This window comes from Pseudophryne corroboree, chromosome 5 (assembly GCF_028390025.1).
Source record: "Pseudophryne corroboree isolate aPseCor3 chromosome 5, aPseCor3.hap2, whole genome shotgun sequence".
Lineage (NCBI taxonomy): Eukaryota > Metazoa > Chordata > Amphibia > Anura > Myobatrachidae > Pseudophryne > Pseudophryne corroboree.
Genome location: NC_086448.1, coordinates 99054142 through 99077917, shown reverse-complemented (window position 1 = coordinate 99077917; position 23776 = coordinate 99054142). Strand labels below are relative to the sequence as shown.

Genomic DNA, 23776 nt, shown 5'->3' with positions numbered 1-23776 from the left:
TTATCTTGCCTCCGGGCAACTGGGTCAAACTTACGCCACTGCAGGAACTTGAAGGAGTCCACTAGCGGCACCGCACTGTCAGCTATGATAAGTGGAGGTGTTTCAGCTGGTTTCTTCCTAAAGTCTACTACCATCTCAACGGTTTTAAGCGGGTTGAGCTCCAGGTTGTTACAGCTGCACCACCGGGCCAACCGATCCACTTACCGTCTGTAGTCCGATTCGTCCCTTTCTTTTATGAGGCCGATGACGGTGGTGTTGTCTGCAAATTTAATGATTTTAACTGACTGGGACTCAGAGGAACAGTCATTAGTGTACAGGGAGAAGGGATGAGAGGACACAGCCCTGGGGTGCCCCAGTACTGATAGACCAAGCTTACTAACATTACAGTAACACTATTGTGACTCAAATAACACTTTTTCTTCAAAATAATAAAATGAAACCATAAATTAAAAGAAAATTAGTTGAGGAAGCTTCTTTTCTAGAACATTCTTGGATGGACTTGGGGCTTAATACAGATCTGATCGCTGGGCTGCGTTTTTTGCTGCCCTGCGATCAGATAGTCTACAGGGGGAGTGTATTTTAGCTGTGCAAGTGTACGATCGCATGTGTAGCAGAGCTGCACAAACTGATTTAGTACCGTCTTTACACAGCCCAGGACTTACGCTTCCAGTGTGATTGAACCCTGCTGATCAGGGGCCAGAGCCGACGTCAGACACGCTCCCTTAAAAACGTCTGAGCCCACCTGCGTTTTTCTGGACACTCACTGAAAACGATCAGTTGCCACCCACAAATAGCCTCTTCCTGTCAATCTCCTTGCAAACGCCCGTGCGAATGGTTCCTTCACACAATGCCGTCGCTGACTGGCGAAGCCCGTTGTACCCGTCCGATGTGCATGCGCATTGCAGTGCATACGTATGCGCAGTTCAGATGTGATCACCCGCTGTGTGAAAACGCACAGCAGCGATCAGATCTGAATGACCCCCTTAGGGCCTAATTCAGATCTGATCGCTGGCTGCGTTTTTTGCTGTCCTGCGATCAGATAGTTGCAGCCTACAGGAGGACTGTAAAATTGCTGCGCAAGTGTGCGTTCCTATGTGTAGCAGAGCTGCACAAAGTGATTTTGTGCAGTCTCTGCGCAGCCCAGGACTTACTCTTCCAGAGCGATTGAATCTTGATGATCGGGGCCGGAGCTGACGTCAGACACCCTCCCTGAAAACGCTTGAGCCCGCCAGACAAAGAAGTCAGAATCTTAAATGGTGGAACCAAAAATTTGGACAATTTTGCATTAAATCATCAATATTTCCCTTCCCAACTTGTAATTATGCCAGACTCTCACTCACTTTCACTTTACCACATCCTAGTCAACCCTCATTTTTACACCCAGCAGTCCACCTTCACCAATTATGTCACTCCATTAATCCACAATTGGTGGCATATCCCTCCCTCACAACTTCACTAACACTTATACACCTGCATACACCACAGCATTATCCTTCACTTTTATATTTATATTCACATCTATTCTTTTTAGAATTAGTTTTATCACTATTATTTACATTAATTTTCTTATATTAATACTCTCACTAATTTTAAATTTCATCACTCAGGTTAATCCAACAACTATTCTATTTCTCATTTCATATTCCCGTTTCACCTTTTCTTCTCCCATTTCCCTCCCCTTTGATTTTAGGGCATGACTTGCCCACCTTCAATATGGCCCCACGCACATTTATCATGTGACTTTTTGTCTGATATAGGGATGCGAAGTGACATCAACTAACAGTTGATATGACTGATAACAAGATAGTGGATGCCAGTTTAATAAAATATTTTCCCCTGAGGCATTCTTCATTTTTAATTCCCATTAAACCCTTCTTGTATATCTACATGCTACTTATAATTAACTTAATTTCATCTCCGTCTTGTGTAATTCAATTCTCTGTCCTTGATCTGATATGGGCACAATCTGCCCTCTTTCATGATGGCCCCGCCAGCATCCGCCATGTGCTGCATGTGACCTTTTAACACATCACTGGCTTTCTTGCTCCCATCCAGCATTAGCCGCTGACGTCAGCGGCACAGATCTATGGGAAATATGCCAATGCCCCAGTGATGACTATTTGTCCAATATCAGAATGGCCGGTCACATGAATTAACAGCTGCTATGACTGTCAGCATTATAGTAGATGCCAGTTTAATATTAAAAGTAACAATTTCTCTTTGAGGCAAGCGTTATTTCCAATTTTCATTGAAAACCCTTTAATTATACTTATATGTGACTTGCAATCCGCATAGCTATATTCCCGTTTCATGCAATTAAACTCCCCTTTCCCGTTCCAATATGGGCACAATCTGCCCTCTTTTAACTAGGCCCCGTCAGCGTCCGTCAGGTGACGCGGTTATTCCTATCCGGCCACAGCCACTGACGTCAGTGGCGCGGACCTATGGGAAACTAACATCATTTCTCTTACTTCCTAGAGGATGCTGGGGACTCCGTAAGGACCATGGGGATAGACGGGCTCCGCAGGAGACATGGGCACTTTAAGAAAGACTTTAGGTATGGGTGTGCACTGGCTCCTCCCTCTATGCCCCTCCTCCAGACCTCAGTTTACTACTGTGCCCAGAGGAGACTGGGTGCATTACAGGGAGCTCTCCTGAGTTTCCTGAAAGAAAGTATTTTGTTAGGTTTTTTATTTTCAGGGAGCCTGCTGGCAACAGACTCCCTGCATCGTGGGACTGAGGAGAGAGAAGCAGACCTACTTCTGTGAGTTTCAAGGCTCTGCTTCTTAGGCTACTGGACACCATTAGCTCCAGAGGGAATCGGAATACACAGGTCTCACCCTGGAGTTCGTCCTTCGTCCCGGAGCCACGCCGCCGTCCTCCTCACAGAGCCGGAAGATAGAAGCCGGGTGAGTATGAGAAGAAAGAAGACTTCAGAGGCGGCAGAAGACTTCAGATCTTCACTGAGGTAACGCACAGCAGTTAAGCTGTGCGCCATTGCTCCCACACAGCACACACAAACGGCAGTTACTGTAAGGGTGCAGGCGCAGGGGGGGCGCCCTGGGCAGCAATATAACCTCAATTTCTGGCAAAAGAAGTTATATACAGCTTGGCACTGTATATATAAAGAGCCCCCGCCAGTTTTTTATATATTTCAGCGGGACAGAAGCCCGCCGCTGAGGGGGCGGGGCTTCTTCCTCAGCACTCACCAGCGCCATTTTCTCCACAGCACAGCGCTGTGAGGAAGCTCCCCGGACTCTCCCCTGCTTATCCACAGTGAAAGAGGGTTTTAAAGAAGGGGGGGGGGGCACATAATTTGGCGCAAAAATAAAGATTACAGCGCTATCTGGGTAAACATATTGTGTGTTTATTTTCCTGGGTCATATAGCGCTGGGTGTGTGCTGGCATACTCTCTCTCTGTCTCTCCAAAGGGCCTTGTGGGGGAACTGTCTTCAGATAAGAGGATTCCCTGAGTGTGTGGTGTGTCGGTACGCGTGTATCGGCATGTCTGAGGTGAAAGGCTCTCATAGGGAGGAGGTGGAGTTAATGACTGTGGTGTCTCCGTCTGCAACACCGACACCTGACTGGTTGGATATGTGGAATGTTTTAGTGCTAATGTGAATTTATTGCACTGAGTCTAGGGAATGTACAGGCGTCAAACCCTGCCTTTCCCCTATGTCACAGGGACCTCCGGGGTCTCAAAAGCGCCCACTATCAAGAATAGTAGACACTGACGCCGACACGGATTCTGACTCCAGTGTCGACTACGATGATGCAAAATTACAGCCAGAATTGGCAAATAGTATTCAATATATGATTATTGTAATAAAAGAAGTTTTGCATATCACAGAGAAACCCCCTGTCCCTGACACGAGGGTACACATGTATAGGGTAAAGAAACCTGAGGTAACCTTTCCCCCATCTCATGAACGAGTTATTGAAAAGGCTTGGGAATCTCCAGACAAGAAACTGCAGATTCCCAAAAGGATTCTTAGGGTGTATCCTTTCCCGACTAAGGACAGGATACGGTGAGAATCTTCCCCAAGGGGGGAAAAAAGCGTGGACACGCTTATCCAAAAGAGTAAATCTGCCATCCCAAGATATGGCTACCCTCAGGGATCCTGCTGATCGCAAACAGCAGGCTCCCTTAAAGTCCATTTACACACATTCTAGTACCTTACTCAGACCGGCAATAGTGTCGACTGGAGTTTGTAGCGCTGTAGCAGCGTGGATAGGTACCTTCTCGACGGAAATTGATACCCGGGATAAGGGTACCATTTTATTGACCCGGGGTCATATTAACGATGCTGTCTTATATATGAGAGATGCTCAAAGAGACATTGGCCTACTGGGTTCTAGAATCAACGCTATGTCGATTTCTGCTAGACGAGTCCTATGGACCCGGCAATGGACATGTGATGCCGACTCAAAGAGGCATATGGAGGTTTTACCTTACAAGGGTGAGGAATAGTTTGGGGAAGGTCTCTCGGACCTGGTCTCCACAGCTACAGCTGGTAAATCAAAATTTTTGCCTTATATTCCCTCACAGCCTAAGAAAGCACCACATTATTAGATGCAGTCCTTTCGGTCACAGAGAAACAAGAAAGTACGAGGTGCGTCCTTTCTTGCCAGAGGTAAGGGCAGAGGAAAGAAGCTGCACAACACAGCTGGTTCCCAGGAACAGAAGTCCTCCCCGGCCTCTACAAAATCCACCGCTAAGGGAGTCCACCCCAGTGGGGGCACGTCTTCGAATTTTCAGCCACATCTGGGTTCATTCACAGGTGGATCTCTGGGCAATAGAAATTGTTCTCAGGGTTAAAAGCTGAAATTTGAAGAGGTGCCTCCTCGCCGGTTTTTCAAATCGGCCCTGCTGACTTCTTCCCCAGAAAGGGAGATAATGGTAAATGCAATTCACAAATTGTATCTTCAACAGGTGGTGGTCAAGGTTCCCCTACTTCAACAAGGGAGGGGATATAACTCAACCCTGTTTGTAGTCCCGAAACCGGACGGTTCGGTCAGAACCATTTTAAATTTAAAATCCCTGAACCTATACTTGAAAAGGTTCAAGTTCAAGATGGAATCGCTCAGGGCGGTCATCGCCAGCCCGGAAGGGGGGGGATTTTATGGTATCTCTGGACATAAAGGATGCGTACCTTCATGTTCCCATGTATCCACCTCATCAGGCGTACCTGAGATTTGCGGTACAGGATTGTCATTACCAATTTCAGACGTTGCCGTTTGGGCTTTCCACGGCCCCGAGAATTTTCACCAAGGTAATGGCGGAAATGATGGTGCTCCTGCGCTAGCAGGGTGTCACAATTATCCCATACTTGGACGATCTCCTCATAAAAGCGAGATCAAGAGAGCAGTTGTTGAACAGCGTCTCACTTTCACTGAAGGTGTTACAGCAACACGGCTGGATTCTCAATATCCCGAAGTCGCAGTTGGTTCCTACGACTCGTCTGACCTTCTTGGGCATAATTCTGGATACAGACCAGAAAAGGGTTTATCTTCCGATAGAAAAAGCTCAGGAACTCATGACTCTGGTCAGGAACCTATTGAAGCCAAAACAGGTGTCAGTGCATCACTGCACTCGAGTCCTGGGAAAGATGGTGGCATCATACGAAGCCATTCCCTTCGGCAGGTTCCATGCGAGGACTTTCCAATGGGACCTACTGGACAAGTGGTCCGGGTCACATCTACAAATTCATCAGTTGATCACCCTGTCCCCCAGAGCCAGGGTATCTCTCCTGTGGTGGCTGCAGAGTGCTCACTTTCTAGAAGGCCGCGGGTTCGGCATTCAGGATTGGATCCTGGTGACCACGGTTGCGAGCCTCCGAGGTTGGGGAGCAGTCACACAGGGAAGAAACTTCCAAGGTCTTTGGTCAACTCAAGAGACTTGTCTTCACATCAACATCCTGGAACTGAGGGCCATATACAACGCCCTACGTTAAGCGGAGACCTTACTTCGCGACCAACCAGTTCTGATCCAATCAGATAACATCACCGCAGTGGCTCATGTAAACCGCCAAGGCGGCACAAGGAGCAGAGTGGCAATGGCGGAAGCCGCCAGGATTCTTTGCTGGGCGGAAAATCATGTAAGCGCACTGACAGCAGTGTTCATTCCGGGAGTGGACAACTGGGAAGCAGACTTCCTCAGCAGACACGACCTGCATCCAGGAGAGTGGGGACTTCATCGGGAAGTCTTCGCACAGATTGCAAGTCAGTGGGGACTGCCCCAGATAGACATGATGGCGTCCCGCCTCAACAAAAAGCTACAGAGGTATTGCGCCAGATCAAAAGACCCTCAGGCGGTAGCTGTAGACGCCCTAGTGACACTGTGGGTGTTCCAGTCGGTCTATGTGTTTCCTCCTCTTCCTCTCATACCCAAGGTGTTGAGAATAATAAGAAAAAGAGGAGTGAGAACAATTCTCATTGTTCCAGATTGGCCACGAAGGACCTGGTATCCGGATCTGCTGGAAATGCTCACAGAAGATCCATGGCCTCTTCCTCTACGACAGGACCTGTTGCAACAGGGGCCTTGTCTGTTCCAAGACTTACCGCGGCTGCGTTTGACGGCATGGCGGTTGAACGCAGGATCCTAGCGGAAAAAGGCATTCCGGATGAGGTCATTCCTACGCTGATAAAGGCTAGGAAGGACGTGACAGCTAAACATTATCACCGTATATGGCGAAAATATGTTTCTTGGTGTAAGGCCAGGAATGCTCCTACGGAAGAATTCCATCTGGGCCGTTTCCTTTACTACCTACAGACTGGAGTGAATTTGGGTCTAAAATGAGGCTCCATTAAGGTTCAGATTTCGGCCTTATCCATTTTCTTTCAAAAAGAATTGGCTTCTCTCCCAGAAATATAGACTTTTGTGAAGGGAGTGCTGCATATTCAGCCTCCTTTTATACCTCCGGTGGCGCCTTGGGACCTTAACGTGGTGTTGAGTTTCCTTAAGTCGCACTGGTTTGAACCACTTAAAACGGTAGAGTTAAAATATCTCACTTGGAAGGTGGTCATGTTATTAGCCTTGGCTTCGACTAGGCGAGTGTCGGAATTGGCGGCTTTGTCTCATAAAAGCCCCTATCTGGTTTTCCATATGGATAGAGCGGAATTGCGGACCCGTCCTCAATTCTTGCCTAAGGTGGTGTCATCTTTTCATATGAACCAACCTATTGTGGTGCCTGTAGCTACGCGAGACTTGGAGGATTCCGAGTCCCTTGATGTAGTCAGGGCTTTGAAAATTTACATGGCCAGAATGGCTAGAGTCAGAAAAACAGAAGCAAGGTTGGCGCCCCTGCTTCAAAGCAGACTATTGCTCGCTGGATCTGTAACACGATTCAGCAGGCGCATTCTACGGCTGGATTGCCGTTACCAAAATCGGTTAAGGCCCAATCCACTAGGAAGGTGGGCTCGTCTTGGGCGGCTGCCCGAGGGGTCTCGGCACTACAACTATGCCGAGCTTCTACTTGGTCGGGTTCAAACACCTTTGCAAAGTTCTATAAGTTTGATACCCTGGCTGAGGAGGACCTCCTGTTTGCTCAATCTGTGCTGCAGAGTCATCCGCACTCTCCCGCCCATTTGGGAGCTTTGGTATAATCCCCATGGTCCTTACGGAGTCCCCAGCATCCTCTAGGACATAAGAGAAAATAAGATTTTAAACCTACCTACTCGTAGTCCGTAGAGGATGCTGGGTGCCCGTCCCAAGTGCGGACTACTTCTGCAAGACTTGTGTATAGTTTTGCTTACATAAGGGTTATGTTATAGTTTCATCGGTCTTGGACTGATGCTATGTTGTTTTCATACTGTTAACTGGTTAGTATATCACAAGTTATACGGTGTGATTGGTGTGGCTGGTATGAATCTTGCCCTTGGATTAACAAAAATCCTTTCCTCGTACTGTCCGTCTCCTCTGGGCACAGTTTCTCTAACTGAGGTCTGGAGGAGGGGCATAGAGGGAGGAGCCAGTGCAAACCCATACCTAAAGTCTTTCTTAAAGTGCCCATGTCTCCTGCGGAGCCCGTCTATCCCCATGGTTCTTACGGAGTCCCCAGCATCCTCTACGGACTAAGAGAAAAAGATTTACCGGTAGGTTTAAAATCTTATTTTATGATGCTCCTCCCGTATGGAGGATGTCCGGCATTGATTGGCTTATGCCTCCATGTGAGGCACTTTTATACTCCCTGTTTACTCGCTGTCATACCCAGGAAGTGAACAAGCCCTGCGTGGTGAAACGCATTTTCCTGACATAGCGGGTCTACCGGTACTAGCTCCAGCACATGGAATTACACCTTCATCGCTGGACACACGCAGGTCATGCACACTAACTGTGCTTGCAACAATATCTTGTTATTCTTTATTCAGTGTCACTTTAGGGGTGACCTACATTTATTAACCTACTCTCGTATTTATTGACAATAGTGTCTAATCATACTGGACTTTAACAAGCCTATTCAAAACCAATATAGTTGTGTCCCCTCCTTTTCTTAGGCTCATTCAAAGCCAATTTATGTGCGTTCCCTCTTTTTCTTGGTCATCCACACTGTTTATATGAATACACTGCACAGGTTGTTACTCTGGCTGATTTCCTAGGCTAATACCAGCCTTTCCTGTATACACAGGCACACGGTGCCAACAACAGGAACTTCTATTATTGAGTTATTCTGAGATACTTCAGTCAACCGATATAGGGACTCCATACCAGTGCACAGTTTGTATCCTGTTTGTGTAAGAATTAATCATGTGCTACAAGTGTGTATAATTAACATGATTTGCATAAATTTTTTATTGCAGTAACCTTCTTTTTCTACGACTATTCCAACATACATTGTATATAATTTTGGTGATCTCTGTTTTCATCTCTTTATTTCCGTGGACTCTCATCTACGATCCAGGGTGCACAATACCACGGATGTGGGATTTGATGTATCCAGCCTAACGTAGAAAGCAGATCCACATCTTTACCTATGTGACTAAACTGTCACACTATTTTTAGGTGCACTCTCATTGGTGTCCGACCCACCCATTTTCTCTACTATCAAACTACACTGCCAGTGCCCGATCTCGTCCGATCTTGGAAGCCAAACAGTGTTGGGCTGGGTTAGTACCTGAGGAGGAGACTCACAGGGAATACCCAGTGTTGTAGAGTATGAATCATTTCATATGATGTGTGTTATGTGACACCAACAGCAGTATCACCACTTGTCCTTATTTTTCACCAACCTTTCCTTGGTACTGCATATAACAATCAATCTATCTTCTAGACGAGCATTAATTTTTCATAACCCTAACACACTTGTGCAATTTTCTAGTGACTGGTATGAACTTTGTTCTGTCTCATAAATTACTCTGACCCTCTTAATACAGACCTAATACCTAACTGACCACATGGTGGTCTCATTAATACAGATTGTCTGTACTGGTCGGGCTGAAATGGCTGTAAGACTTTGAAGTGTCTACAGCCTTTCGTATCACATTCCGTGAGACAGGACCAGAACATTTTTTTAATTTTTTTAAATGTATACCTTATCCTTAACATGTTTATTTTGGATCATACATTCTGTAATGGGCAATCATATCGTTTTTAATTAACATTTAAATAAAGTTATGTTTTACCAGTATTGTTTATGATCATTTAAAAATTATTGAAATTTATTTCATTTAATTAAGAGTGCACCCACACAAGAGCCTTCTTTTTCTCCTTTCTTTGACTCCCTGAAAATGGTCAGTTGCCACCCACAAATGGCCTCTTCCTGTCAATCACCTTGCAAACGGCCGTGCGAATGGATCATTCGCACCATCCTGTCGCTGACCACCGATGCGTGTTGTTGCCGTCCGATGTGCCTGCGCATTGTGGTGCATATGTAGTTCGGATCTGATCGGCCACTGGCCCTCATTCCGAGTTGTTCGCTCGGTAATTTTCTTCGCATCGCAGCGATTTTCCGCTAATTGCGCATGCGCAATGTTCGCACTGCGACTGCGCCAAGTAAATTTGCTAAGAAGTTTGGTATTTTACTCACGGCATTATGAGGTTTTTTCTTCGTTCTGGTGATCGGAGTGTGATTGACAGGAAGTGGGTGTTTCTGGGCGGAAACTGGACGTTTTATGGGAGTGTGTGAAAAAACGCTACCGTTTCTGGGAAAAACGCGGGAGTGGCTGGAGAAACGGAGGAGTGTCTGGGTGAACGCTGGGTGTGTTTGTGACGTCAAACCAGGAACGACAAGCACTGAACTGATCGCACTGGCAGAGTAAGTCTCGAGCTACTCAGAAACTGCACAGAAAAATCTTTTCGCAATATTGCGAATACTTCATTCGCAATTCTGCTAAGCTAAGATACACTCCCAGAGGGCGGCGGCTTAGCGTGTGTACTGCTGCGAAAAGCGGCTAGCGAGCGAACAACTCGGAATGAGGGCCACTGTGCGAAAACACACAGCAGCAATCAGATCTGAATTAGGCCCCTTGTTTGGACAGTCTCTTTGTAAATTCCATCTGTAATCTTCCATCATATGTATATCTCATATTCCCTGGTAGCGATCTTCCATTGTTTTAATGTTCTGGTGAAATCTTTCACCTTGCTCTTCGCTCATGTCACACAAATTTTCTGAGAAATGGTCCAAGTGGCTTTGTAAGTAATGAACTTTTATGCTCATATTACCTGCAAGGTCTCTGAAATTAATGAGCATGTTGTTTGCTAGCTCAGCATAGTTTTGAGCTTTGTGATTACCCAGAAAGTTTCTGACAACCAAGATGAATGATGTCCTACTCAGACTGAAGGTCGCCCAGATGGTGATATGCTGCGTCCTGGGCATGTGCAAAAAGTATAGCTGATAGAGAAAAACTGTTTTCGTATTTGGAATTAGCATGCCCAATATAACCAAAATCAATACTAACATTCCAGGCACCAAAATAATTTTTTTTTTGTTGTTGGCCCGATACGGATGGTGATAAACCTGCCCCTTTGTGATTTGATTTTGTAACAATGTGTGACATAAACTTCTCTTTAAACATTTTGCTTAAGGCATACCTCCCAATGTTATGTCTGGGTAAGGAGGGACATCTGCGCGCGGGGGGGCTATGGAAATGGGGGTGTGGCTTTGTGGGAGGGCCCGCGATCATGAGCCATGCCCCGTTTTCATCACTGAAGGGGGCATGCCCAACGCTCTGTGAGCTGCTGGCATGCTCCCTCTTCCTCTGACTCCAGTGAATGACACTGTGCGGAGCCTTCCAACTGCCCCCCCTCACTGCGGGACACTGCGGCCCGTGGGTGGGACAGTACCAAAAAAATGGGACTGTCCCGCGAAAATCGGGACAGTTGGGATGTATGCTTAAATCTCAATATGTATAGTTTGGAGCAGAGAAGGGAAAGGGGGGACATAATAGAAACTTTCAAATATATCAAGGGTTTTAACAAAGTCCAGGAGGGAAACATTCTCCAAATGAAGAGAAGAAATAGGACACAAGGACATGCACTGAGACTGGAGGGGGGAGGTTCAGGGGAAATCTGAGGAAAAATTACTTCACAGAAAGGGTAGTGGACAAGTGGAATAGCCTCCCATCAGAGGTGGTAGAGGCTAAGACAGTAGAGCAATTTAAACATGCATGGGATAGACATAAGGATATATTTACAAAGAAATAAGGATCAAATAAGTTTTGAGATAAAAATATGGTTAAAAAAAGGGCAGACTAGATGGGCCAAGTGGTTCTTATCTGCCGTCAAATTCTATGTTTTTATGTTTCTATGTAAAGAACACGCGTACAAAACAACATAGATTATTTTATTAAGATTTACAATGCATTGTACAAGAATCTATTTTTGTAGGCTTTTTGCAGTGTTACTTTGTCTGTTCTTTGCGATGTGGGATATCTCATTTATATTGATATACACAGTTAAAACCATTATTTCCAAAACCTGAACAATTTAAAAAAAAAACATTGTTTAAGTGAAAAATTTGTTAACAAATGACCTCTAAAATGTTGTGGTTCATCTTGATTCAACTAGAAAGAATAGGTCTTATTAGTGCAATTAATAGTGCCTGGTGAGAGAGCTGGGGAATAATTCAACATGATAGGGAATTTCGGAGCAATTAAGCAAACATTGGCCCTCATTCCGAGTTGATCGCTCGCAAGGCGATTTTAGCAGAGTTACACACGCTAAGCCGCCGCCTACTGGGAGTGAATCTTAGCTTCTTAAAATTGCGAACGAAGTAATCGCAATATTGCGATTACACACCTCGTAGCAGTTTCTGAGTAGCTTCAGACTTACTCGGCATCTGCGATCAGTTCAGTGCTTGTCGTTCCTGGTTTGACGTCACAAACACACCCAGCGTTCGCCCAGACACTCCCCCGTTTCTCCGGCCACTCCTGCGTTTTTTCCGGAAACGGTAGCGTTTTTATCCACACGCCCATAAAACGCCGTGTTTCCGCCCAGTAACACCCATTTCCTGTCAATCACACTACGATCGCCGGAGCGAAGAAAAAGCCATGAGTAAAAATACTATCTTCATTGTTAAATTACTTGGCGCAGTCGCAGTGCGAATATTGCGCATGCGTACTAAGCGGAATTTCACTGCGATGCGATGAAAATTACCGAGCGAACGACTCGGAATGAGGGCCATTGACTGTAATAAGCCAGTAGGTGTGCTAAAACCACAGTATTCCCACAATGCATTGCCTGTTTGTGAACAGTATTTTCTATATTGTCATCATTACACACACGATAGTACTAACCACTATGCTTACTGTGCAACCTAACCGGTAGCCAAAAAGCCTGATTATGTCATGTACAGAAAAACCCTGATATAGGGAAACTTTCACCCATTATGGTTTTTTTCCTCACTTCTAAAGGCGACATGCTCTATGAGCAATGTCGACAAGTGTTTCCCCTCCCTGGCGGGTGCGTTTGGCGGCAGAGCACACACACTAAGCGATATGACGTTCATATCACTCAGTGACATCACGCAGCGGCCGAGCCTTGCAGGCTACACTTGGACGACAGTCCAAATTGAGCTGCTTGCACAGCCGATAGCGAGGGTCTTTAATGACCCGCGGAGCCGCGCATCTCTGGCCAGCGGCGGCATACACACTTGCCGAGAAAGTGAGCGAAGTCGCTCTGGAAGGGTGAAAATGAGCGACGTCGCTCATTTTCTCATCAAGTGTGTGTGCACCGTTAGTACTGGAGTCCCTGCAGATACCTGTATATTTCTTCATGAGCTAAAATAGTATTTACACATGTACTAGGAACTACAGTATTTCTTTTTCATCCACTAGGGGTCACTGGAGTACTCTTGGGATATGGACGGTTCCACTGGAACTAGGCACTGAACAGTTAAACTTTGACTATACCTCCCCTCCATATCCCAGAGTACCTCAGTGTTTTTTCGGTGCTCACAGAGCAACTAGGCTTGTGGAAGTGGATCCACAATTATTGATTTTTCTCTTTGATTATTTTTGAAAACATCACTTTCCCCCTTCCAAGAAGGCGAGGGTTTGGGATAGTGAAAGCTGCTCATGCAGCTGTGGGTGTCGGACCTCTCTAGAAGAGCTCCCTCATTTCCACGTGCAGGACACCTGCAGTAAAAGGCTGACAGTGCTTGCAGAGAAGCCCCGTCATTGCCCTCACCACAGGGTCCAGGTATGTGTTTGGGGCGGTCAGCTCATGCTGCCGCCCCGCTGTGTGGGATTATTGTTTCTGTATATTATGCCGTGCGCTGCCCGCAGCCGCCAGCCGCCGCTTTCAGCGCCGCTGTGAACACCTCTCCCGCCATGCTCAGCCACGCTGGTGCATAGCCGCTCCACGGCTCCATGCGGCATATTGTATGGCACTTCCGGAGTCATAGCAGCGGTCTCCGGATACAGAGTAGCGGTACACGGAGCACGGGGGAGAGAGGGAGGCACACACTTCTTTATCCAGGGTGTATGGTCTAACACAGAGCCAGCAGCGCTGTATAGATAAGTAACAGGATGGCATATATACATTTAAGTATAATCTGCTGCATAAGTTAAATGTTTGCACTTTGTGATATTCTGTGAGCATGGGGACATATTAAACCATGCTTCATGTTTTTCCTGTTTCTCTCCAGATTTTCCTGTAATACATCTCTCCACCATTGAAGGCGCAGGGGTATTAGGGGGATTTTGGGATCAGGCATATTACTGGCACACTTGGCCAGATATATAGAGACACCTTAGTACTATTTACTGAGTCGCACAGGTTTTCTCTCTCTTGTCTTTGTTTTTCTTTTATTATTATTTACATAATGAGTAAGACACCAGCAAAGTCTAAGAAGCAGTTTTTCTGCAATGTCTGTAAGGGTGTATTACCTGACGGATTTACCACATGTAAAGTATGTGTGGTAAATTCCGAAACAAATACAACTCCTGCTCCGGTTCCAAATCCAGTTTCTACCCCGGACCCGCCATGGGCTATATTAGCAGATGTTTTAGCTGGTTTGCAATCAGAGTTGGCCGCCTCTCGGCAGGAGCGAGAGGCGGCAAGATCTGAATCTAGGGTGAGACCGCTAGAACTTCCTGAGGGGTCTCAGCCTTACCAAAGGAGATCCTCTTTGACTAAAGGGGATAAGTTTCATTTTTCTTATAAACTACCGGTTTCTGCTATGTTACTGTCTGATGATTCTTCACCAGACCTCACTGTACAAGATGTGGGTGAGGAGGGCGAAGTAGTCCAGCAGTCAGATGGTGACGATTTTGACAGGCCGGGTATTGATAATCTCATCAGAGCAGTGCGTCAGTCTCTGAATTTTACAGAAACTGAGGAGCCTCTGACAAATGATGAGGTCGTTTTTACTAAACGACAGAGAATTCCAATTTGTTTTCCTGTGTCAGAATCTCTTAATAAAATGTTACTAGAAACAAGGAAGAATCCGGATAAACGGTTTTCTGTACCTCACAGATTTAGGTCTAGCTATCCGTTTCCAGATTCTATGACAGCTACATGGGAGAATCCGCCGTTGGTGGATTCATCTGTGTCTAAACTTACAAAGAAATTAACCATACCAGTACCAGCTGCAACTACACTCAAGGACCCTTCGGACCGTAAAATAAAGGTTATGCTGAAGTCCATGTATACAGCGGCAGGAGTGCTGCTTAGACCTGGGTTGAGTGGCATTTGGGTAACTAAAGCTCTAATGGTATGGATAACAGAACTCAGATCTGCCTTAACTGATGATCATCTTATACTTCTCGCTGATCAAATCTGGGAAGCGGCTGACTATTTATGTACAGCTTCTACTGACGTCTGTCAGCTCACTTCTCGCCTTTCATCATCACTAGTCACAGCACGACGTGCGCTCTGGCTACGTTCTTGGCGAGCGGAGACAGAGGTCAAAAAAGGAATAGAAGCAATACCTTATGAGGGCGAGAAGTTATTCGGTCCTGAATTGGACAAATGGATTTCTGAGGCCACGGGAGGGAAGTCGGTTTTCTTACCATTTCCTCCAACAGTGCCTAGAAAAAGATATTCTGGACCGGCGTTCAAATCTTTTACACCTCAGTCCTTTCGCGGGCGTGGCAGGGGAACGGCCACACCAGGTAGACGAGGTCGGGGACGTAGTTTCCAACGAGCCAATACCACTCGTCAGGATACTAAAGTCACCGGTAAGCCAGTGGCATGACGGGCTCCCAGCCCATCTCGGTTCTCCTATTGTAGGAGCACGTCTTCAGTCATTCCAGTTGGCGTGGCTTCAGACGTCCACAGATGGGTGGATCCGCAATCTAGTTTTAACAGGTTACAAAATAGAGTTCGACTGTCTCCCGCCAATGCGGTTTTTCGGGACAGGACTGCCTCTGTCTGACGACAAGAGGGCGATTCTGCAGACTGCCATTCAGTCTCTGCTGGACGCAGCAGTTTTGGTTCCGGTCCCTGTTTCTCTCCAGATTTTCCTGTAATACATCTCTCCACCATTGAAGGCGCAGGGGTATTAGGGGGATTTTGGGATCAGGCATATTACTGGCACACTTGGCCAGATATATAGAGACACCTTAGTACTATTTACTGAGTCGCACAGGTTTTCTCTCTCTTGTCTTTGTTTTTCTTTTATTATTATTTACATAATGAGTAAGACACCAGCAAAGTCTAAGAAGCAGTTTTTCTGCAATGTCTGTAAGGGTGTATTACCTGACGGATTTACCACATGTAAAGTATGTGTGGTAAATTCCGAAACAAATACAACTCCTGCTCCGGTTCCAAATCCAGTTTCTACCCCGGACCCGCCATGGGCTATATTAGCAGATGTTTTAGCTGGTTTGCAATCAGAGTTGGCCGCCTCTCGGCAGGAGCGAGAGGCGGCAAGATCTGAATCTAGGGTGAGACCGCTAGAACTTCCTGAGGGGTCTCAGCCTTACCAAAGGAGATCCTCTTTGACTAAAGGGGATAAGTTTCATTTTTCTTATAAACTACCGGTTTCTGCTATGTTACTGTCTGATGATTCTTCACCAGACCTCACTGTACAAGATGTGGGTGAGGAGGGCGAAGTAGTCCAGCAGTCAGATGGTGACGATTTTGACAGGCCGGGTATTGATAATCTCATCAGAGCAGTGCGTCAGTCTCTGAATTTTACAGAAACTGAGGAGCCTCTGACAAATGATGAGGTCGTTTTTACTAAACGACAGAGAATTCCAATTTGTTTTCCTGTGTCAGAATCTCTTAATAAAATGTTACTAGAAACAAGGAAGAATCCGGATAAACGGTTTTCTGTACCTCACAGATTTAGGTCTAGCTATCCGTTTCCAGATTCTATGACAGCTACATGGGAGAATCCGCCGTTGGTGGATTCATCTGTGTCTAAACTTACAAAGAAATTAACCATACCAGTACCAGCTGCAACTACACTCAAGGACCCTTCGGACCGTAAAATAAAGGTTATGCTGAAGTCCATGTATACAGCGGCAGGAGTGCTGCTTAGACCTGGGTTGAGTGGCATTTGGGTAACTAAAGCTCTAATGGTATGGATAACAGAACTCAGATCTGCCTTAACTGATGATCATCTTATACTTCTCGCTGATCAAATCTGGGAAGCGGCTGACTATTTATGTACAGCTTCTACTGACGTCTGTCAGCTCACTTCTCGCCTTTCATCATCACTAGTCACAGCACGACGTGCGCTCTGGCTACGTTCTTGGCGAGCGGAGACAGAGGTCAAAAAAGGAATAGAAGCAATACCTTATGAGGGCGAGAAGTTATTCGGTCCTGAATTGGACAAATGGATTTCTGAGGCCACGGGAGGGAAGTCGGTTTTCTTACCATTTCCTCCAACAGTGCCTAGAAAAAGATATTCTGGACCGGCGTTCAAATCTTTTACACCTCAGTCCTTTCGCGGGCGTGGCAGGGGAACGGCCACACCAGGTAGACGAGGTCGGGGACGTAGTTTCCAACGAGCCAATACCACTCGTCAGGACACTAAAGTCACCGGTAAGCCAGTGGCATGACGGGCTCCCAGCCCATCTCGGTTCTCCTATTGTAGGAGCACGTCTTCAGTCATTCCAGTTGGCGTGGCTTCAGACGTCCACAGATGGGTGGATCCGCAATCTAGTTTTAACAGGTTACAAAATAGAGTTCGACTGTCTCCCGCCAATGCGGTTTTTCGGGACAGGACTGCCTCTGTCTGACGACAAGAGGGCGATTCTGCAGACTGCCATTCAGTCTCTGCTGGACGCAGCAGTTTTGGTTCCGGTCCCTGTGCACCAACAGGGTCAGGGTTATTATTCCAGTCTGTTTGTGGTACCGAAGCCGGATGGCTCGGTCAGGCCAATATTGAACTTAAAGGGCCTCAACCAGTACATCACTTACTACAGATTCAAAATGGAATCTCTACGATCAGTAATTGCAGGTCTAGAGCCACAGGAGTTTATGATTGCGCTGGATCTCAAGGATGCGTACTTACACATTCCGATTTGGCCTCCTCATCAAAGGTTTTTGCGGTTTGCAATACGACAGAACCATTACCAGTTTCAGGCTCTACCGTTTGGCCTCTCGTCAGCGCCTCGGGTATTCACCAAGGTGATGTCTGTGATGATAGCTCATCTCAGATCTCTAGGAATGATAATAGTTCCATACTTGGACGATCTACTCATCAAAGCTCCGTCTCAACAAATCCTCCTTCAACAGGCATTGCTGACATACAATGTACTGGTTCACCACGGTTGGATTGTCAACTTCAAGAAATCACATCTAGTTCCGTCCCAACGACTTCAATTCCTAGGTATGATTCTCGATACGGTAGACCAAAGGATCTACCTACCCGAACAGAAAGTACAGGTCATTCGTCATCTGGTACAATTAGTGCTCAAGCCATGCACAGTCTCGGTTCATTTGTGCATTCGCCTCTTAGGCACAATGGTGGCGGCTTTCGAAGCACTTCAGTTCAGAAGGTTTCACTCACGTCCTTTTCAACTAGATGTTCTCGCACAGTGGTCGGGCTCGCACTTACAGATTCACCACAGGGTAAGGTTGTCTCCAAGGACCAGAGTGTCTCTACTCTGGTGGCTCAGGGTACAGAATCTAACCGCAGGAAAACAGTGCAGCACCTGGAATTGGATAATTCTCATGGCAGACGCAAGTCTCAGAGGTTGGGGAGCTGTAGTTCAGAATCTTCAGCTCCAGGGTCTCTGGGCGGATCACGAAAGATTGCTGTCTATAAATGTCCTGGAACTCCGGGCAATTTACAATGCGTTACGACAGGCAGTGCACATGCTGCAGGCTCAGGCAGTCCAGGTGCAATCAGACAATGCGACGGCGGTCGCATACATCAACAAACAAGGCGGAACGAGAAGCCGCATGGCAATGCGGGAAGTAACTCGAATCCTCAATTGGGCCGAGTATCACCAAGTGATATTGTCGGCAGTATTCATTCCGGGAGTGGACAACTGGGAGGCGGATTATCTCAGTCGTCGGGATTTCCATCCAGGAGAATGGGCATTAAATCCAGACGTATTTCTCATGCTGGTCCAGAGGTGGGGTTACCCGCAGGTGGACTTGATGGCATCTCGCCACAATCATCAAACGCCCCAGTATGTATCCAGAATGAGAGATCCAGAGGCAGTGGCGGTGGATGCTCTCACAGTCAGGTGGCCATACAGTCTAGTATATCTGTTTCCACCGTTTCCGCTGCTCCCTCTATTGCTAAAACGGATCAAAAGAGAGTTCGTCACAGTCATACTAGTGGCGCCTCATTGGCCACGGAGAGCTTGGTTTTCGGATCTTCGCGGATTACTCGCAGATGATCCTTGGCCGCTCCCACTACGTCCGGACCTGTTACAACAGGGTCCGTTTCTTTACCCCGATTTAGCGCGGCTGCGTTTGACGGGGTGGCTGTTGAGACAGCCCTCTTAAGAAAAGAGGGCATTCCAGAATCAGTCATTCCAACCATGTTACGAGCTAGGAAGCCGGTTACGGCAGCTCATTGTTATAGAATTTGGTGTGCCTATATAGGTTGGTGTGAAGCTAGGAAGTTTCCAACTTCATCTTTCAAGTTATCCCGTCTTTTGTTATTTCTACAGATGGGATTAGATGGAGGTCTACGTTTATCCACACTAAAAGTGCAGATATCTGCTTTGTCAATTTACTTTCAAAGACGATTTAAATTTCTCACTTGGAAAACAATTTTTCTTCTAGCCTTGGCTTCGGCAAGGCGAGTTTCAGATTTGGGTGCCTTGTCATGCAAGCCACCATATTTGGTGTTTCATGATGACAGAGCGGAACTTCGGACGAATCCCGCTTTCTTACCAAAAGTAGTGTCATCTTTTCACATCAACCAACCAATAGTAGTTCCTGTGTTATTAGGACATTCTGAAACTCTGGATGTGGTACGCGCTTTACGCGTTTATGTGTCTCGAACGTCTACACTTCATAAGACGGATACGTTGTTTGTTCTCTATGATGCTGCCAAGATGGGTTGGCCAGCCTCTAAGCAGACCCTATCCAGATGGATAAAACTGACCATACGTCAGGCTTATCTTCAGGCTAGATTACAGCCGCCTACATCGGTAACAGCTCATTCCACACGTTCTGTTGGAACTTCATGGGCAGCTGGTCGTGGAGCCTCTACGACACAGCTTTGCCGGGTGGCTACATGGTCATCAGTGCACACGTTTGTGCGCTTTTATAAGTTTGATACTTTTGCGGCATCAGCATCTAGCTTTGGTCGTTTAGTGTTACAAGTGCCAAATAGCTCTCCCGCCCACGGGGGAAACTTTGGTACGTCCCAAGAGTACTCCAGTGACCCCTAGTGGATGAAAAAGAAAATAGGATTTTGGCACTTACCAGATAAATCCTTTTCTTTGAATCCATAGGGGGCACTGGACGCCCACCCAGAGCAGTTATTACCTGGTTGTGGTAAGTGCAGGGAATATTATGGTAACACACTCTTACCGATTGTTTCAAATTAGAAATTCTGTCGGGTTGGTGTCAACTGTTAGTTGTCATTTTTTTTTGTTGGTGTCAACTTTATTGTTGTCCAGTTTTGTTATATGTATTTCCCCATTGTCAACCTCTATAGCTCAAGTTAGGCTCAGTAAAAGACACTGAGGTACTCTGGGATATGGAGGGGAGGTATAGTCAAAGTTTAACTGTTCAGTGCCTAGTTCCAGTGGAACCGTCCATATCCCAAGAGTACTCCAGTGCCCCCTATGGATTCAAAGAAAAGGATTTATCTGGTAAGTACCAAAATCCTATTGTCTCTGTAAAAGGGGGATGTCATAATTTCCAACTGTCCCTTATTTTCAGGGTCAGTTCTTATATAAAACATTTTGTGTTATTCAAAAAAATAAAAGTGATAAATATCTCTTTTGCAGTTGCAGCGCAGTCCAAGATTCAAACAGGGGAGCCACACCAACTGCCAGTGAGTCTGGAACAGTGCTACAACTGCCACTGGAGAAAAGATATTTATATCCTTTTTTTTTTCCTTTTCTTTTTTTTTTTTTTAAACAAAACTTGAACTTTTAAAATCACATTTACTGCCTTCAAATTGAAATATTACCTTTGGCCCTGGTAGGACCTTTCAGACAAGCATTACCAGCTATGACTGTAAAGCAATAAAATCACTACAAAAATTGGGCATCAGCGCTTTGGAAGCTAGAAAAGCACTAGCTGCACATGTGTGATGCCACCAACAATGAAAGTTGGGCAGCGTTTCTTTCAAACGTTGATGTATAACTGTAGTGCATTTTTTTTTATGAGTATTCATTTATAGCCATGATATCTTAAAGCGCGAGATTAGCACTGGCGAGACTCTTCCAGACATCGCTATGTAGTTCTTTCAGCTGTTACATTTCCTTAATGTGACTTCATGCTGTTTCTGATTTATTGTTACCTAATCTATCCACATAGAATTCTTTATCACTGTGGTTGCAAACTGCGGGATGGAGGAGTTATATATCTTCCCTTAAACGTACAGTACAATTTCAGAGTAATGTTACAGAAGTGATCGAGCCAGGTCATTAAGAAAAGTAACATAAAGTACTGTAGAAACTTGGGGGGGATTTATCAAAGCTTGGAGAGAGATAAAGTAGAAAGAGATACAGTACCAGCCAATCAGCTCTAAAGTGCCAAGTTACAGGCTGTGTTCGAAAAATGACAGAAGCTAGTTAGTTGGTACTTTGGGGTCTATTCATGTACAAAACGAAACATGAATTGTTACTTACCACTATCACGTATCAGTTTGATGCAATATATAGCTTTGGTAGATAGCAACTCACGTATACTCACCTCTTCAACGATGCAATCCTGTATCCTGGGCTCCAGAGGTGAGGTATTCTCCGGCGGTACCCTCTGCAGTGATTGGAGTCGGCCAGCGGGTCCTTTCTGCGCATGCACCGCCGTCTGAGGTCATGCATACTTCCCAACTGTCCCGATTTTCGCGGACAGTCCCGTTGTTTTGGGACTGTCCCGCTGTCCCACACCGCAGGCCACAGTGTCCCGCGGTGTGGGGGGCAGTTGGGAAGCTCCTGCACTCGCTGCTCTGCTTAGCAGAGCAACGGTGAATAGACGCTGTGCGCATGCGCACAGCGTCTATTCAGTGGAGACAGGAGGAGAAGGGGCATGCCAGCAGCTCACGGAGCGTTGGGAATGCTCCCTCAGTGACGAAAAGCATGCCCCCTTTTCGATAGACCACGCCCCATTTTCGGGGCGAGCGCTGCGCGCGCAGATGTTCCTCTTCATGGCAGCCAAAAGTTGGGAGGTATGGGTCATGGGAGGCTGCAGGGGCTGCTGGGAGTTCACGGGGCAGAGCTAGCGCCATGTGCCGGGCAGATAGCAGGGAAGCACTGAGCTTCCCTGCAGTTACTGCACCGCAGTTCAGGCTGTGGCATCCTGAGATGGCGAATCTGAACTCCACGGATTTATGGTGATGCAATTCAGGCACGGAGCAGGGGTGCCACTGGAGAAGTCAGGAACAGTCATTTTCATAAGGTGCAATCATGATTAAGGTGTCAGGAGAACACCGAAACGGCTGTTGAACCGGATGCACCTGCAGGATGACCAACTTGTCTCCCATGTTCTGACTACATGGACGAGTATTTACATACCATTATGCCTTCTATGCTTGGTGTCATCAATTGGTCTCCTGCTCATTATGCACTTTTTCAAATTTATGGAGGTCTGGATTTGGAGTCACACTCAAAATTAAAGTGGAAAAACACACTACAGGCTGATCCAACTTTGATGTAATGTCCTTAAAACAAGTCAAAATGAGGCTCAGTAGTGTGTGTGGCCTCCACGTGCCTGTATGACCTCCCTACAATGCCTGGGCATGCTCCTGATGAGGTGGCGGATGGTCTCCTGAGGGATCTCCTCCCAGACCTGGACTAAAGCATCCGCCAACTCCTGGACAGTCTGTGGTGCAACGTGGCGTTGGTGGATGGAACGAGACATGATGTCCCAGATGTGCTCAATTGGATTCAGGTCTGGGGAACAGGCGGGCCAGTCCATAGCATCAATGCCTTCGTCTTGCAGGAACTGCTGACACACTCCAGCCACATGATGTCTAGCATTGTGTTGCATTAGGAGGAACCCAGGGCCAACCGCACCAGCATATGGTCTCACAAGGGGTCTGAGGATCTCATCTCAGTACCTAATGGCAGTCAGGCTACCTCTGGCGAGCACATGTAGGGCTGTGCGGCCCCCCAAAGAAATGCCACCTCACACCATTACTGACCCACTGCCAAACCAGTCATGCTGGAGGATGTTGCAGGCAGCAGAATGTTCTCCTTGGCGTCTCCAGACTCTGTTACGTCTGTCACATGTGCTCAGTGAGAACCTGCTTTCATCTGTGAAGAGCAAAGGGCGCCAGTGGCGAATTTGCCAATCTTGGTGTTCTCTGGCAAATGCCAAACGTCCTGCACAGTGTTCGGCTGTAAGCACAACCCCCACCTGTGGACGTCGGGCCCTCATACCACCATCATGGAGTCTGTTTCTGATCGTTTGAGTAAACACATGCACATTTGTGGCTTGCTGGAGGTCATTTTGCAGGGCTCTGGCAGTGCTCCTCCTGTTCCTCCTTGCACAAAGGCGGAGGTAGCAGTCCTGCTGTTGGGTTGTTGCCCTCCTACGGCCTCCTCCACGTCTCCTGATGTACTGGCCTGTCTCCTGGTAGCGCCTCCATGCTCTGGACACTACGCTGACAGACACAGCAAACCTTCTTGCCACAGCTCGCATTGATGTGCCATCCTGGATGAGCTGCACTACCTGAGCCACTTGTGTAGGTTGTAGACTCCGTCTCATGCTACCACTAGAGTGAAAGCACCGCCAGCTTTCAAAAGT

General features: G+C 46.6%; 1 protein-coding gene and 1 pseudogene across 2 annotated transcripts in view; both read left to right on the top strand.

Moving 5' to 3' along the window:
- Nucleotides 1–23776, top strand: part of PTER (phosphotriesterase related) — a 414219-nt gene that overhangs the window by 269322 nt on the left and 121121 nt on the right. The window lies entirely within an intron of this gene.
- Nucleotides 9036–9154, top strand: LOC134930114 (5S ribosomal RNA; annotated as a pseudogene).